This window comes from Phascolarctos cinereus, unplaced genomic scaffold (genome assembly GCF_003287225.1).
Source record: "Phascolarctos cinereus isolate Bilbo 61053 unplaced genomic scaffold, phaCin_HiC Scaffold_273;HRSCAF=871, whole genome shotgun sequence".
In the NCBI taxonomy this organism is placed as follows: domain Eukaryota; kingdom Metazoa; phylum Chordata; class Mammalia; order Diprotodontia; family Phascolarctidae; genus Phascolarctos; species Phascolarctos cinereus.
Genome location: NW_027555595.1, coordinates 2,054 through 18,631, shown reverse-complemented (window position 1 = coordinate 18,631; position 16,578 = coordinate 2,054). Strand labels below are relative to the sequence as shown.

General features: G+C 35.4%; 1 pseudogene across 1 annotated transcript; it reads right to left on the bottom strand.

Moving 5' to 3' along the window:
• Positions 1 to 15,391: 15,391 nt before the first annotated feature.
• On the bottom strand, positions 15,392 to 16,324 carry LOC110204334 (immunoglobulin heavy variable 3-66-like; annotated as a pseudogene). The gene is made up of 2 exons (XR_013484095.1): positions 16,192 to 16,324; positions 15,392 to 16,108 (listed from the first exon to the last, which is right to left on the bottom strand). The product of XR_013484095.1 is annotated as an immunoglobulin heavy variable 3-66-like (transcript).
• Positions 16,325 to 16,578: the final 254 nt, after the last annotated feature.

The window sequence follows — 16,578 nt, the reverse complement described above, 5'->3', positions numbered from 1 at the left end:
ATATGATATAGTGAGTATTTTGTAAAAACTAAGAAGTGGTAGAAAGGCAGTTGTAAAAGGCTTCAAATGACGATAGAAGAGCTTACATTTGACCCATTTTTCTTCTATTTTTTTCCAATTAATGAAAATCTATTATAAGAACCCTTGTTATATATGTATATTTAAGCACACAAATTCTTTCATGAACCATGTCCCATGAGCTTTGAAGTTTTGCCATAAATGGAAATTTCAGCTAAAATTATTTGGTTAAATCAAGTATTCCTGCACATGCCTTCAAGGAAGCATCTACTTTAATTAGGGTATTTATTTGAAAGTGACCAGAAGTTGGAATTTATTATTGATATGTACTGTTTTCAAATTGATCACTCAATGTATCAGAGTCTATCTTTTTGAACAGGTTCTGCTATTAATTTCTTAATGGAATCTCATCCTCTGATGGTGGAAATAAAGTGAAGTTGTGAAGTATGAAAACTGGGTTCTAATTTTCCTTTTTTCATTTGAGTTTTTCAAATGACACTTGGTCAACGTTCCAATTTTTATTTTATAATATTACAGACATAAAGGCTGAGTTAACTTGCATAATTTGACCTGGTTATTAGCAAGATCATTTAAAATTGTATTAAGATCAATTTTGTAGGAAACTTTTAACAAAGAAAAGGAGTTCTCTCCACAAGATTTTTAAGAAGACAGTCTGCTGGAGATCACTTGGCAATACTCCAACAGGAAACTTCATCAGATGATGTCCTGAACACAAGACAGCTGTACGAGAAGACACTTCTGAATCCTTAAAGGACAATTTATTTTTATTTTTTCCCCTGGGGTCTCTGCATCTGTACTTACTAAGGGTGCTTACCCTTTTAAATTGAAAATTGTTCTCTTTCCCTGTCCCCTATTGTCATAAGTCCCCAAAACCCCTTGATGAAGTGTTGACCATTTCAGTTAGTGATTCATTGAGAAGGCTACACTCTCATTAGAACCAGATGGGGGAATGTGACAAATGATTTTTCTTAGTAATCATTATCTTGGAAACTCGGAGCTTCCCTGTCCCTTTTCTTTCAAAGTTCAGTATTTTTTCAAAAGGACATTAAGATGTAATCTCAATGGGTTCTTCCTGCTCATTATGTTGCCTAGACAAGTCTAGAAAAATGCTGATTCCTCCCTATATACTATAGGATATATACTATGGATATATACTAGTATAATATCAAACATTCTCTAATAAAGATCATGAATTCTTTTACGTTTAAAACGAAAGATAGCATAGGAAAATTCTTCACAGTAAACATATCCTTGTGTTATAAAAGGAAATGAAAAAAAAACACCAACAAATCAGACGTTATGTATGTACTGTGTCACTCACTAGCACACTCCGAAAGACTCAAAGGAACCAGAATTATTGGTTTTCCTCCTTCTGTCAGTATCCCCATGCCAAAAACACCCTTCTTTTTTTGTTACTCCCCTCTTTTTTCACTATTAGGAGACACCCTGTTTTCCAGAGCTAAGGACCAACAAGAAAGCTCTGTCTTGAGAATACCATAACAACAGTCCTTTGTGCTCACCCTCTGCATGAACTGCTGCAACTAATCAGAACTGAATTCCTAAGTTCAGGCAAGCACCAACAGGCCCAGGCATGAAGCCCTGCTAAGAATGGACTTTTTGTCACTAGACAACCTTGCCTCTCTACTGTTGCTGACCGCATTGTTCTATTCTTTGTCTAACTACAACTACATATATCAAGGTTTAGCATCACTTCCTTGGATCTCCTCCTAGAGGAAACCTCAGCTCATGGGGCTAGTTTCCATCCTCCAGTGGAATATAGAAAGCTTTTTGCTTATGACCACTGGTTTTGCTTTTATTTCATTTTTTTTTCAGAGTTAACTGTGCTTGTAATCACCTGAGTGAGCCCTTTAGTATTTTTATAATTAACAGCAGTTGCAAAACCTTTATAATTCTTCAGTCATTTGTTTTCAGAGTTGATACTTCATACCAGAGGAAAAATACAGATAATAACAATAATACTTAACATTTATATCAAACTTACTGTGTACCAGGCACTATACAAAGTAATTTACAACTATTTGATTTAATCCTCACAACAAACCTGGAAGGTAGGTGCTGTTATTATCCCTCTTATACACATGTGGAAACTGAGGTAAATGAAAGATAAATGACTTGTCAAGGGTAGTAAACTAAATGACTATTAACAGGTAGTAAGTGACTGAGCCCAGATCTGAATTCAGGTCTTCCTAACTCCAGGCTGAGCACTCTATCCACTGTGTACCTAGTTGCCTCAGATTCAGGTTGAAACCTTGAGGTTCTGAAGACAGAATTCGAAAATTAAGACATTTTGAACCAATTATATGCTAGAAAATGTTTAACAAGCATCCTTCTGCCCCCAAAATTATGCACTTAGAAAAGTTTTAAATTTGATGTGCATTACTAATATTTTTTGCATTACTTTCTTTAGTGCAGAAAATCAACAGCAAAATAAATAAAAACTGAGGCCATTGTCTGCTAATTCCCTCTTCTCCTCTCTCTTTCATTTCATATCACTAATATGCCATCAACAATTATCTCCTTTATTCCTGTCTCATGCGATGAGGTCACTTTTTTCTCAATCCTCATTCTGTTTGACCTCTCTGTTGCTTTGACACGAGCACTCTTTTCTCCTTGTTACTTTCTTCTTTTTAGGTTTTTGGGACACCACACTCTTGGTTCTTACCCTGTTTATCTGAGTTCTCTCCTCTTCCCTCCTTTGTTGGATCATCATACAGATCGTGTCATCTCATCACGGGAATTGCATGGGGTTCTGCCCTATGCTCTCTTCTTTTCTTTGTCCATCATACGTTATTTGGTCATCTCATAAATTCTCACCAATTTAACCATTGTTCAGCTATTCAGTCATGTCCAACTCTTCATGCTCCATGGGCAAAGCACACCAGATCCTTCTCTGCTATCTTTCAAACTCTCTCCAAGTTGTTGCTCATTTTTTACATGACAATATCTATTCATCTCATTCTCTGTCATCCCCTATTCCATTTGCTCTCAGTCTTTCCCAAGATCAAAATCTTTTCCAATGAATATCATCTACATCATGTGGCCAAAGTATTTAAGCATTAGTTTTTGTATTTCACCTTATAGGTAAAAGCCTGAACTAATATTTTTAAATATTGATTCATTTGGCCGCCTTCCTATTCAAGGGACTCTCAAAAGTGCATGAGACTCATGAAACATGAAGAAAAAAATAGAACAAAATGAAAAGTGTAAAAAAAAATAGAAGAAAATGTGAAATAGTTAATCAGAAAAGCAACTGATGTGGAAAAGAGATTGAGGGGAGATAATTTAAGAATTATTGGACTACCTAAAATCCATGATTAAAGAAAAATATAAAGGAATACAATGTTCATATTATGTGAGGTCTGATTGAAAAGAAACTGGCTGATTCCCTCCAATTAAAGCGTCATGATCTTCTGTTATATGTATGAATATACATGGATATATATAAATACACACACACACATGCTGATCTGCATACATACACATTGGGAGGATCATCTACATAACAGATATGTTAGTGTATAAACACATATACTTATATATTGAATGTACATGCAGGTAGGTATGTTTTCCACATGCACGTGTATGAAAATGCTATGGGATACATAATAAATGTTCAATAATACCTGATCTGTGTCATGTTTCACAACTACAAAGAAATTAGTCACCGTGGACAAAACATATAAACCATTAAAGGGATACATCTTCCCTCTATAGCTGCAAGCAACAGAAATAGGAAAGATTCTCAGGAACACAAAGGAAATTAGATAGATAGATAGGTAGATAGATAGATAGATAGATAGATAGATAGATAGATAGATAGATAGATAGATAGATAGAAAGGGTTAGATGTTCACTGTGAATTAGGAAGAATCCACAGACCTTGAAAACTTTGTCAGCCTGATTCTTCAAATTTTGCAGCCTCATGCTTCATCTGTTATTCTAAGTGGTCTCCTTGTACTCCGTGTTCTTGAGTTCTCTCTCTAAGTCACTCTCATGTGGCCTGTCTGAATGAGGAGTTTTATGTGTGCTCTCGTACTCCTTTTTCTCACTGTGTCTCTTGCACAGTAATACATGGCTGTGTCCTCAGCTTTAAGGGAATTCATTTGCAGATGCAGCACGTCGTTGCTGTAGTTCAGGGAGATGGTGAATCTGCCTTTCACAGAGTCTGCATAGAATGTTTTTCCTACGTTACTATAAATAGATGCGTGCCACTCGAGTCCCTTCCCTGGAGCCTGGCGGACCCAGCTAATGTAATAGATGCTGAAGGTGAATCCAGAAGGTTTGCAGGAGAGGGGAAGAGATCCTCCAGGCTGTCTCACACCACCCTCAGACTCTACCAGGTGAACCTCACAATGGACACCTGCAAACAAAGAGTCATTGAAGACAATAGTCACACAAATACACTACTTCAAAGAGTGTATCCTTGGTCAAAAAAACAAACAAAAGAAAAAACTACCTCGTAAAAGAGTCAGAATGAAAATTCATTCTGTCCAAAACTCATTGTTCGGGCCCCACAGTGTCAGTTCTTAGGACAGAAAGTCCACACAGAAGAAAAGCTCCTCTCCGATCTGCAGACACAGGTTTTTTCTGGTTTTCATCCCTAGAGGAAGGAGGCCCAATTTGCATGTCTTCTCTGTTTAGTGTGAGGAAGAGCAACTGCCTCCAGTGGGATGAGTCCCTCCTGAGCTGCAGGGAGGTTTCCCTCAAAATTAGTTCTAAAATCCAGGGGAAGGTTAGTGACACTAAGAATCCAAATATTATTGGTAAGGACTCAGTGTCTATCCTTCTCCATCACTCCAATCTACCTTCAGTACCAAGAGATTGCTCATTAGGCTTTTCTATGTTGCTGTTATTTTCCCAGTTTGTCTCAATGCCATTTCTAATTAGGAAAGCACTCTCAGCTTTTTGTCGTTTTTTGTTTTCAGCAAATGTTGTATCTACCTTAAGATGGTTATTGTGGAATTTCTGAGCTTACTCTTGCCACTTCCGCATGCTGACAGAGCTACTTTTTGTTCATTCTCTTTGTAATTAGATTCTACGTGCACTATATACACAAACCCATTCAAGGTCCCTTATATCCAGGTTATGCTGTGTTGGCATGAGAGGGGTCATTGTGAAGTTTTCAACTGAGCACTTATACTTCAGAAATCAGCAGACACTCAAAATCAGGGATTGTCTTTAATTGATTTTTTGCATTGTTTAGACAACAATAGGATAGAGAAAAAAGTTAATAATGTAGATTAAACTTAAAAGTTCATAGTGCATTCATTTTTCTCCCCTGGAGAGTGGTGTTAAAAATCTTAACAGCACACCCAAGCTCACATCCCTGAGCTGGAGGAATTAGGCACGAAATGGTCAGGAATGAGAAAGCCCTGCGTCTCAAGGATACTCCAAGAAGTCCCATGTTTTGTTTCTCAAGACTCACTGTGTGTGGTGACACAGTGACACCACATCCCTGGGGAATATTATGTCTTCTATAGTATCTGGGGAAAGGTATAGCCTGAGCCTCAGATTGCAGAGACCTCCATAGCAGAGACACCGAATCTGCTGCCACCTACTCCATACAGTGATGTCAGCCGAGACATTTTTTTGTCTTGTGTCCAATTTACATTCATACTTTACTTACTGGGGAAGAAGTAATTCTCATCAGGGACCATTAGAATGCTGGTTTGTATTTTTACCTAAGTTATCCTCCAGTCAGGCTTTGAGACTGTCAAGTTTTATATGTTGTAAAGCATGACCTGACTTTTCTCTGTTTCTTTCTGTTTTATTTTCTTCCCCTAGTAGAGACCTTACATTTGAATTCTTCCTGTCATTGCTACATATCTTGTAGGAAAAGGAACAATTTAAAGCAGCTTATAGAATATAGTTAAATTTTTGTTCCTACAAAATATATCTTGGCCTCTCAAGCCTGAAAAGTCTCTCTCACCCTCTATTATCTTCAAGCTGTCTTTCCAAATCTTTTCCTTTTCACTAACTTCTAGGAAAAGTATATACCTGATACCTTCCTTTAAGGTACTTCTCAACCTCTGTAATCTGTTTTCTGACCTTCTCCTCAGATCATCTAAAATTCTGTACTCGACTCTCGATGTGTGTCTCAGTTTTCTTCCTTTATTTAGACACTTCAGATGAAAATAAGCGACAAGTGTCAGCTGGTTTTGTTTATATAAATAGTTACTTGTACACCTTAATTGTGTGACATGATTTTCTCTAATCTTTCTTTTCCTTTCTCCCTTGGGTGAATATTCTTCTTTCTCTCTCCATTCTTCTCGGGATCATTACGACATAACAGAACCACTCTCACCTTCTTTTAATTAAACTTCCTCCATAGGGACACAACCTCCCATATTTAAACATAAGAAGTTTGTCCCTGATTAGTCTTTATGTTTATGCTTATGACAAAAGGAGAAGGGAGGACAGGGAGAGGGGAGAACATAGAAGGCATCCATACAGTACCTATTATAGTCCCAGAATTGTACTAACTGCTTTTTACAAATGTCTCTTTTTATCCTAATGATAATCCTACGATAAAGCTGCCATTAATTATGCCCTTTTTATAGTTAGGTAAACCAAGGCAAAATAAAATGAACTGATTCACCCCAGAGTTACAAAGCTGATATCTGCGGCCAGTTTTGAATTCAGGTTTTCCTTATTCCAGGCCCAACGTTTTATCCATTGTGCCACTGGCTGTCTGTAGGAGATGGTTTCAGAGAAACAAGATTTTTCATTCCTGTTTGGTCTAACAAAACCAACAAAACACAAATGTTACAGAAATCACCTTCAATGTTTCTTCATGACTCTGTTCTTTTTATCAGAAATTCTTTAAAGTCCTCTATGTAATTGAAGATTCATATTTTTTCCATTTAGTGTTTTATTCAGTTTTGATGAGTAAGGTGTTGTTGGCTGTAAACTTTTAGGAAGAGTTTATTTCAAGCTTTCCACTTCTTTATAGTGGTGTCTGTTAAATTATTTGTGATCCTGACTTGCACTCCTCAGTACTTGAATTCTTTCTGGTTACCTGTATGATTTCTTTTTTCCCCTTAACTACCTGGAAGCTCTGGATTTTGACTGTAATATTCCTGGAAGTTTGAATTTGGGGTTTTCTTTGAAGAGATGACCACTGTATTTTTTCTAATTCTATTTTGCCCTCTGGTTCTTTTTTATGATATAGATTTCTTTTTTTATATTTCTTTTATTTTTTTCTTCCCTCTCCACCCTAGAGATAGCTATCATTGGACACAAATAAGTATACATATGTAAAATTATTCTATACATCAATTCTTTCTCTAGATGCAGATGGCATCTTTCTACACATGTCCTTTGTAGTTATTTTGGGTATTTATGATAGACAAAATAACTTAATTGCTCAAAGTTGTTCTTAAGACAATATTGGTAGAGGGGCACCTAGGTGGCTCAGTGGATAGAGCACAGGTCTTGAAGTCATGAGGACCTGAGTTCAAATCGGGCCTCAGACCAAACACTTGACACTTGCTAGCTGTGTGACCCTGGGCAAGTCACTTAACTCCAATTGCCAAAAAACAAAACAAACAAAAGAGATATTGCCTTAGACGAAACACTTGACAATTGCAATTTCCAGGTTTTGCGACCACAAAGAGAGCTGCTGTAAACGTTTGAGATGCATAGATTCTGTTCCTTTTCCCTAATTATCTTCAGAAATAGACCAAGCAGAGTTATTACTGGCTCCAAGGATATAGGTAGTTTAATAACTCTTTGGGCATAAATCCAGATTGCTCCCAGAGAATGGATGTATCATTTAGCAATTGCCAAGAATGAGTTAGTGGCCCAATTTTTCTATATCCCCTCCAATATTTGTTGCTTTCCCCTTCTATCACTTTAGCCAGTTTGGTGGGTGTAAAATGATCTTGCAAGATAGTTTTAATTTATATTTCTCTAATCAATGGTTATTAGAGCATTTTTATAAGATTATAAGCTGTTTTGATTTCTTCTTCAGAAAACTGTTCATATTCTTTCACCATCTAACAATTAAGAAATGGCTGGTATTCTTACATATTGGAAAAAGTTCTTTATATATTTTAAATGTGAGACCTTTATAATGTAAACTGTCTATAAAATATTTTTCTAATTTTCTATTTTCCTTCTGATCTTGGCTACATTTGTTTTATTTGTAAAAATACTTTTAATTTCATGTATTTAAAGTGAATAGTTTTTTTTATGTTAAATTAATTTAGTGTAATATAAAAATTAACATTTTTCACTTCATGTAAAGTGAAATGATTAATTTTATACCAAACTTTGCTCTCTATCTTTATTTTATTCACAAGTTATTCACTTATCAATAAGTCTGATAATAATGTGTTCCATGTCCTTCCAATTTTCTCATAAAAGCAATTTTTGTATCTAGGTATATATCCATTTTGACCTTATTTTGGTAAATTGTGTAAGATATTATCTATGACCAGTTTCTGCCATTCTGCTTTCTACTTTTCTCAAAATTTTTCCCAAAATCTTATCCCCAAATTTTAAGACTTCCTACTTGTCCAATACAAAGTTATTGTGCTTATTTGCTGCTGTAAAGTGGATGCTTATTCAATTCTATGGATCTGCTTTGCCTTTCTTGGCCAGCACCAGATATTTTGATAATTGCTGCCTTATATTATAGTTTAAGATGTGGTGCTGCTAAATCTCTTTCCTTTAAATTTTTTTCCATTATTACCATCGATATTCTTGACTTTTTCTTTTTCCAAATCCACTTATTATTTTTTTTTAATTCAGTAAGAATATTTTTGGCAACTTAATTTGGATGGCATTGAATATATAAATTAGTTTGGGTAAAATTGTCATTTTAACTATATTGGCCCTGCCTTGCCATGAACAATTAATATTTTTCAAATTATTTCAATCATATTTTATTTGTCTAAAAAGTTCTTATAATTTTGTTTGTATACCTCATGAGTCTGTTTTGACAGCTGTACACTTGGGTATTTTATACTGTCTAGAGTTATTTTAAATTGGTTATTTTTACTATCTCTTCCTTCATGGTTTTATTTGTTACATAGAGGAGTGCTGATGATTTCTATGGATTAACTTTATATCCTACTAATTTGCTAAAATTATTCATTGTTTCAACTAACTTTTTAGTTGAGTCTTTGCAATTTTCCAAGTATAACATCACACCTTCTGCAAAAAAGAAATAACTTTATTACCTCAATACGTATTCTGATTTCTTCAATTTCTTTTTCTCTCATTACTATTGCTAACATTTCCAATACAATCTTGAATATTATTGATTACAATGGGCAGTCTTGTTTCAAGACTGATCTTACTAGCAAGGGTTCTACTTTATCCCTCTTACAGATAATGCGTACTGATAGTCTTAGATGAATGCTATCTATCAATTTAAGGAAAAAATCAATTTATACTGATACTTTCAAGTGTTTTTAATAAAAATGGGTATTAAACTTTATCAAAGACTTTTCTGCATCTATTGATACAATCATAATTTTTTTACTTTTATTATTGATACACTCTATTATGCTAATAGTGTTCCTTATGTTAAAAAATATCCTTGAATTCCTGGTATAAATCCAACTTCGTCAAAATGTGTAATCTTTATAATATATTATTGCAATCTTTTAGCTAGTGTTTTATTTAGGATGATCGCATCCATATTCATTGATGAAATTTGTCTTTAATTTTCTTTCTCTCTTTTTACTCTTCTGGGTTTAGGTATCAATATCATATTTGTTTTATAAAAAGAATTTGGTAAGATCTTTACATATTATTCTAAATAATTGATTTAATATTGGAATTAGTTGATCTTTAAAGATTTGATAGTATTCACTTGTAAATCCATATTGTCCTGGTGCTTTTCTCTTAGAAAGCTCATTTATGGCCTGTTCAATTTCTTCTTCAAAAATAGCATATTAGATATTCTATTTGTTCTTCTGCTAATTGAGGCAATTTACATTTTTGTAAATATTCTTCCATTTCACTTAAATTGTTAGATTTATTTGCGTATAATTGGGCAAAATAACTCCTTACAATTAAGTTCATCTTCATCAGTTATATATTCACCCTTTTCATTTTTGATACTAGTGATTTGGTTTTCTTCTCTTTTTCAATCAAATTAACCAATTCCTTGTCTACTCTTTATTTTCATAAAGCCAACTCCTAGTTTTATTTATTAATTGTATGTTTTTGACCCTCAATTTTATTAAACTCACCATTAATTTTTAGGATTTCCAATTCCATTTTTAATTAGAGATTTTTATGTCATTCTTTTTCTAGCTTTTGATTACATCCCAAATTAATTAGTCTATTCTTTCTCTATTTTGTTCATATAAGCATTTAAGATATGTTTTCCTCTAATCATTGCTTTTCCTCTATCCGGAGAACCATGTCTGGTCAGCACTTCTAGGCTTGGCTTCCCAAAACAACAGAGGGTCCTTCAATCTTTCCTCACTCTGCATCTGGTATTCTTCAGGCGGGGGAAAATCATGGGGGGAAAAACATGCTAAAAACCAGTATGAATAAAAGAGGCACAAAAATCCACTGAAGAGAACTCCTTAAAAAGCAAATTAACCAAAAGGAAATACACACACACACACACACACACACACACACACACACACACACACACACACATATATATATATACATACATGTATATCTTCAATGAAAACAAGAATTTTTAAAACAATTGACCAAATGGGAAAAAATGGACTGAATTTGCTGAAGAAAATACATTCTTAAAAAGTAGAATTGGCTAAATGGAAAAGGCAGCACAAGAGTTCAGTAAAGAAAATAATTCCTAAAAAAATTAGGATTGGGCACGTGGAAGATAATGACTCCATGAAACATCAAGAAACACTAAAACAAAATCAAATGAATGGAAAAATAGGGGAAAATGTGAAATATCTCATCTGAGAAACAATTGACTTTTAAAATAGAGGAAAGAAAACTGAAATTTTTTTGGATGACTTTAACGACTTGATTTAAAAAAGAGCCTAGAAACTGTCAAGGAAGATTGCCTTGATATCCTAGAATCAGAGATAAAATAGAAATTGAAAGAAACTGCCATTCACGTTCTCAAAGATATCACAAATAAGAACTCCGAAGATTGTTTCAGCCAAATTCTAGAGGTCCCAGGTCAAAGGCAAATATTGTAAGTAGCCCAAAAAATAGGCAATTCAACTAATGGGAAGCCGCAGTTGGGATCCCGTAATATTTAGCAGCTTCTACATTAAAGTATCCAAAGGCTTGGGATATGATATTCTCGAGGGCAAATGAGTTAGGATTACAGTGAAGAATCACCTAACCAGAATAACTTCGGGAAGAAATGAAATTTGATGAAATAGAGGAATTTCAAACATTCCTGATCAAAAGACCAGACTTGAATTTTTAAAAAAAAATGATTTTCTTTTTATTTATTTATTTATTTATTTATTTTTAATTTTTTTTTCAATATGCTTTTGAGTTGAAAATTTTTTCTCCCTTTTTCGCCCCCCCCCCCAGATGGTGCACACTCTGTCATAGGCTTTACATTTACATACCCATTAAACATATTTTCACATTAGTGAAGTTGTAAGTAAAAATTAAAACCAATAGGAGGAACCATCAGAAAGATGAAACAAAACTCAACTGAGGGTAAAAATAAGTGAGAAAAAAATTGATTTTCAAATACGAGATTTGAGTGAAGCTTTAAAGGTAAATGTAAAATAAAAACAAAAATTTATAAGCAACAATGGAAAAAGAAATTCCATTCCAAATAACTACAAAATACATAAAATATCTTGGAAGCAACCTACCAAACTGCACAAAAGACCCATATAGATTCAAATTACAAAATGTCCCTTAAAGAAATAAATAACAGTGTAAATAGATGGAAGAATATCAAATGTTCTTTATTATAATAAAAATGACAATGTATCAAAATTAATATACCCCTTTGATGCAATCAAATGACCAAAATGATGCATTATAGATCTTGATAAAATAACAAAATTTATTTGGAAAAGCAAAAGATCATGAATATCAATGGAAATTATTAAAAGAAGTAAAGAAGAAAGAATAGCACATCTTCACCTCAAATAAAGCAACAGTCATCAAATAACGTCATATTGTTTAAAAAACAGAGAAAATAGTGGAGCAGACTACACAAGGGAGAATCAGCAGCAACGGAATTTAGTGTTTGAAAAACCCAGCATTTGATAGAGGGGGAAATAATAGGTGTCTAAGAAGAAGCTCCTGATTCGACCAAAGAAAAGAAAACTGCTAAGAATGGGAAACAAAGTAGCTGTCCATTAATTCAACAAATGCTTAATGAATTGTGGAACATGAACACAACAGAATATTACTGTACAACAAGAAATCATGTGTATCAAGCATGCACAAAATAATAAAAGTGGTAATTATAATTACTATTATTTTCACATTAATTAACATTTATATAGGAAAGTAAGGACTTGTTATCCTAAATAAATCATGGGATATTAGTATAATGGAACATTACTGTTGCACAAGAATTGATGAAATGGACAGGTTCAGGGAAAACTGGGAAGACATCTAGGAACTGCTGCAGAGAGGAGTAGCACTAGGAGAACAATTTATAGAATGACAACACCAATACAGAGAAAAATAATTTACACAGATTTTAGGATTCAAGTAAATACCACATGACTCAAGAGAACTGAAGATGAAATATACCTCTCATCTCAGACAGGGATGTGATGAACTTAAAATAAAGAGAAAGCATATGCATTATTGGCAAAATCTAAGTGAGAATTTTTTCCCCTGAAATTCCTTTGTATACCTTTGAAAGTGAAGTACTCAGGGATGTCATGGGATCATATGCTGGGAGAAAAGGAGGAAAATTCTTATGTAATACCATAAATGGAATGCTAAAAGAAACCATTGACAAGTGTTATGACAGGAGAGAGGTGAATGATATCATGGAAGTGAGGCTAGCTATGTCATACCATAGAACAAGTCATTTCAGGAGGCAGCAGAGCAAGAATTTTTTCCAAACTATGTCATTTAAGGGGGAACGCTAAATTTGAATAGGAATTTGCATAATAGCATTCTCCCCAACAGTGAGAAGAGAGAGAAGAGACAAGGGCACACTCCCTTGGGGCAGTACAGAGTGAGAAGACAGAAGGAATTAAAGAGAGAAGAGACAGTATTAGGGCAAACATTCTTTGCATAATACAGAGTAAAAGGCAGAAGGAATTAAAGGTTGATTTGGGGACAGTTGGAACACTCTAAGTGCATGTTTAAAAGATATGGCTAATTCTTCTGCTTCTGGGAGCCAAGGTGGCAGATGAAAAAGGTAGTTCCTCTCACCCTCCTTATCAATCTCTGAAAACCCAGAAAATATCACCCATAATGCAGGGGAAGGTGGCCTACCAATTCCACATCTTAAATTGTATTATAAAGCAGCAATCATCAAAACTTCTTGGTACTGGCTAAGAAATTGAGTGGTGGATCAGTGGAATAAGTTAAATATGCAAGGCACAGTAATCAATGTCTATAGTAATCTATTATTTGAGAAACCCAAAGACCCCAGCTTCTGGGATAAGAACCCACTCTTTGAAAAAAAAATCTGCTGGAAAAACTGGAGAAGAGTATGGCAGAAACTAGGCATAAACAAAAATCTCACACCATCTACCAAAATAAAGTCAAAATGGGTGCATGACTTAGATATAAAGGCTGACACTACAAGCAAACTGGGAGAGCAAGGAATAGTTTACCTATCACATTTATGGAGAGCAGAAGAATTCATAACCATTTGCTTTAATAGTTTTGGTATTGTATTGGTCAGCCAGTCCCTAGAACTTCCTGAAGTAGAGTCAGTTCCTTTCATACCTCAAGGCCCAAAAATCCTTTCAGGTTGATTCATGAAACTACTTACATCAGCTCAAGCTATAAACACTTTTTTTATACTTGATTACAAGTTGTGAACTTGTAATCACTTTTTAGTCTCTATGTAAAAGCATATTTAATGTATGCAAATGCATGTGATATCGCTGTATGCATGTAGTACTGAGAAGATTAAAATGGATCCTATATCACTTTCTTATTGATCTTATTTACAATTAATTGATTATGCCTTATAACTGAATACTTAGTTATGGTTCTATGTCTCTAAATAGTTCAGAATTCAGCTGATCTGTAAGGGGTTAAGGTTTGAAATCCAGTTCTCTTGTTAATCACTGTGCTATTCTTTTCTTAAGGAATTCTGAAAACCTTAAGGGAACGGGGCTTGCCATAAGGGAATTGGGCCTAATATCTTTACACCCCCAAACTATCCTTCAGGGATATCTGCTTTGCTGTCCAAAGAAATCTAGACCATTATCTTGGACAATGAAAGTAGACTCAAAATAACCACTTCTTACTCATAGAGGGGAAAGGAGGAGGTTGGTGTTAGGACTCTCCCAATTTCCAAACAATCATGTTGTTCCCCACACTTCACTATGTAAAAAGTCATGTTGACCTCTCCCCTTGATGTCATCTATCCTGTTCCGTTCTTTGTTCACTACTTGCCAGAATCTATACAAGGGGTACTGTTTTTTGCTTGGGATCTTTGGCTAGACACTGAGGCAGTTGTTGACCCATCTTTTCTCAGGTCATCAGCCTTGAGAAAAGAATGTATTCTTGCTTAGAGAAAGGTGCCTTAATTTACCTTTTTGTTAAATTTAACTCACAACAATATTCAATACTTTGTTATACCTCAAAAGGGCATGTTAAAATGTCAGAGAACTTACTCATTATGTAGATAACATGGAAATCACAAATAAAGCAAATCTCAGCAGTATGGGAGAGTCAAATTCAGAAAGGAACAGAAGGTCAAATCAGCAGCAAGTATTTATTCATTGAGCATTTACTATGTGCCGGGCACAGTGCTAAGTACTGGGGATATAAAGAAAGGCAAAAGATTCTTCTTGTTTTTAAGGAGGTCAGTCTCACTCAGAGAGACAACATTAAAATAATAACACACTTTAAATCTGTCTATATGTGTGCGTGTGTGTGTGTGTGTGTGTGTGTGTGTACACAGCATAATGGTGGAATTAAAGAGGATGGGGAAATTAGAAGGTGGGGAGTATTTTAGGTAAGATTTAAGGAGGTCAAGGGGGCTAGGAAATAGGGATGAGGAGGAGAAGAATTTCAGCCAGTGAAAATGCACAGTAGAGAGACTGAATCTGTTGTGAAGGGAACAGCAAGGAGATCAGTGTCATTGGATTGATGAGTATGGGGAAAGGACTAAGGTAGAATAAGACAGGAAGGAGCCATGCCGCAAAGGATTTAAAAGCCAAATCAGAACATATATTTTATCCTGGAGTCACCAGAACTTGCGGAAAATGTTCAGACTTATGTTTTAGGGAGGTGATATTGATAGCTGTGTTTAGTCTGGACTGGAGTGAAGACAGTACTAAGGCTGGGAGAACAACCATCCAGCTAGCATAATACTCCAGGTGTGAGTTGGTAAAGGCCTAACTCAGGGTGTTTGTAGTACCTTCAGGAGAAAAGGGAGAGTATACTAGATTTGTTTTAAAAGTAGAATGGATAGTACCTAACTACCAATTGATGATGGGGTAGAGGTGGGACTGAGAGTGAGGCACGAAGAATGAACATTAAGAATGTTTCTAGATATAGCCATCTATTACTTTGTGCATCATAAGCTCAGTCCACTTCTTTCCTCACTGACACTTCACCTCCGGCAGGGGAAGTTTTTATCTGGTCTCACATTGCTTTTCCTCACTGTGTGTCTTGCACAGTAATACACAGCTGTGTCCTCAGTCTGAAGGGAAGTCATTTGTAGATATAACATGCTGTTGCCATTATCTCTGGAGATGGTGAATCGGTCTTTCACAGAGTCTGCATAGTATGTACTTCCAGTAGTTTCTAATACTTGCAACCCATTCCAGTCCCTTTCCTGAAGCCTGGCGGACCCAATGCATGTAGTAGCTGCTGAAAGTAAATCCAGAACCTTTGCAGGAGAGAATCAGAGATCCCCCAGGCTGTATCACATCTCCCCCAGACTCCACCAGCTCCCCATCACACTGGACACCTGTAACACAGAGACATGGCATTAAAGTCAATACTCACAGGAAGACACCACTTCACATTGTCCCTTCCTCTCCATAAAACTACCTTGGAAAATGGTCAGAAGGAAAATCCAGTTCAGCCTAAATTTCATGGTGAGTTTCCAAGTTAGTCCTCTGTGGAGAAGGACACAGAGGGTTTTGATTTGTCTCCCAGAGGAGGTACAGGTACAGGTTTGGGGCTGCTTTTCATCCAAGTGGGGAGGGACCCAATTTGCATGTCTAGCTGTATTCAAAAAGAGGAAGAACACCTTCTTCCTCCTAGGGAGAAGTTTCTTTCCTGAACTTCAGAAAGTTCTCTTAGAACTGGTTCCAAAGGACTGGGCAATTTTGTTGACAGTGAGTATCTCAGAACTGATGATTTTTACTCACTGTCAACCACATCACAACAGTTCAATAACACTAAACAGTTGGATCACGTGTAGTAGGTGTTTCT